This window comes from Microtus ochrogaster, chromosome 4 (genome assembly GCF_000317375.1).
Source record: "Microtus ochrogaster isolate Prairie Vole_2 chromosome 4, MicOch1.0, whole genome shotgun sequence".
In the NCBI taxonomy this organism is placed as follows: domain Eukaryota; kingdom Metazoa; phylum Chordata; class Mammalia; order Rodentia; family Cricetidae; genus Microtus; species Microtus ochrogaster.
Window position 1 is genome coordinate 31384107 of NC_022011.1, and position 1776 is coordinate 31385882.

The 1776-nt window shown below is 35.6% G+C and overlaps 1 long non-coding RNA gene and 1 pseudogene across 1 annotated transcript in view; both read right to left on the reverse strand.

The window, feature by feature from the left end:
• The window catches only part of LOC102000297, a 59094-nt pseudogene that overhangs the window by 20239 nt on the left and 37079 nt on the right, over nt 1–1776 (reverse strand).
• Nucleotides 1440–1776, reverse strand: part of LOC113458512 — a 14965-nt gene continuing 14628 nt past the window's right edge. Inside the window, exon 3 of the long non-coding RNA XR_003378876.1 lies at nt 1440–1538. This is a non-coding gene — a long non-coding RNA (uncharacterized LOC113458512). The remainder of the gene's footprint in view (nt 1539–1776) is intronic.

Below are 1776 nucleotides of genomic sequence, written 5' to 3' on the forward strand. Positions count from 1 at the left end.
GTTCTTTTATGTGTTCGAAGATAACTGGAGTGAGAAAAGGCTTTACCACATTGATTGCATTCATAGGGTTTCTCTCCAGTATGTGTTCTTTTATGAATTTGAAGAGAAGAGTGATAAGTATAGGATTTACCACATTCATTACATTCATAGGGTTTCTCTGCAGTGTGTGCTCTTCCATGCCTTAGAAGACCAGAGTGTCGCTCAAAGGCTTTCCCACATTCATTACACTTATACAGTTTCTCGTGTTCTTTCATGCATTTGAGGATGACTGTCATATGCAAAGGTTTTAACAGATTGAAGATATACAGAAGGTTTCTTCCCAGTATGACTTCTTTCATGCCTGCAGGGATAAATAGCATATTTAAGACCTTCACCGCATTTAACACACTGTTGAATACTTATATCTCTACAAATAAATTTTACAATTTGGTCCACTGTGAAGAGGAATCACACCTTAAGGTTTTATCACTGTGTTTACACTCATGTTGTTCCCCTTCATCACAGGTTATTTTGCATTTTTGAAGAGTCCTGTGATGGTAAGATCCTTTGTTACATACTTAACATGTTCAGAATCTCCTTTTATATGAGAGTTTTCACATATTTGAAGAAAGCTGGAAAAATTCAGACCTTTATCTCTCTTATTGTACTTATAAATGTTTATAAATGAGTCCTAATATATTTTTGATTGAAGTAGGACAAATAGGAATATTTACACAGTCCTAGTAGTCACAGGGCTTTTCTTCAGGATGAATTTCTTAATATATTAACAATGAAGTTGGAAAAACAATTACTTGTACACTTGAAACAAATTCAACAAGTATACTTAATGTGGGCACTGCTATGTATCTTTTAATTTTTCTGAGAAGGAGTATGTTATGTGTATCTATATCCCTATGTTCTTATGGCTTGTAGTTAGAGTGATAAATGATCTACCTAGTAAAGGAAAAATAACAAAAGGTTTCCATATTGAATTAACATAGTTTGACTTTCAGCTTCTCATAGAGATGTGGTATAGAAATTAAGGTTTCTCGGGCTGGAGACCATGGCTCAGAGGTTAGGAACGCTGACTGCTCTTCCAGAGGTCCTGAGTTCAATTCCCAGCAACCACATGGTGGCTCACAACCACCTACAATGAGATCTGGCGCCCTCTTCTGGCCTGCAGGCATACATGGAGGCAGAACACTGTGTACATAATAAATAAAATCTTAAAAAAAAGAAGAAAGAAAGAAAGAAAGAAAGAAAGAAAGAAAGAAAGAAAGGAAGAAAGAAATTAAGGTTTCTCCACACCAAATGCTCCTTGACTCTGCCCCTCTCACTAAAATTAGCACAGTCACAACTAACATATGAGTAACTTTAGCTTAATCATCAATGCACTTGAAACTGTGTGGATTTGCACTGTTGCTTCTGTTTACAACTTCCAGGACACATTACAATTTCTTCAGAGGCACATTTGTGTAAGCTTGCACAGGATACTTACCTTCCATGTCTTTGAGAACTTTGACAGTGTTCCTCAATATTGTAGTCTTCCCAACTGTACCCTAAAATATAGTAACAGAAAATATACGATATATTATTGAAAACAGTACAAAATTTATTATCTTCAGTATAAACATGCCTCATTTCTTCCTTCTTGATCAAATTGCAGAAGAGCATCAAAAACCAAGAAACAGTTCGCCCCTTATTTTATTTTATTTATTTATTTATTTATTTTTTTTGGTTTTTCGAGACCGGGTTTCTCTGTGGCTTTGGAGCCTGTCCTGGAACTAGCTCTTGTAG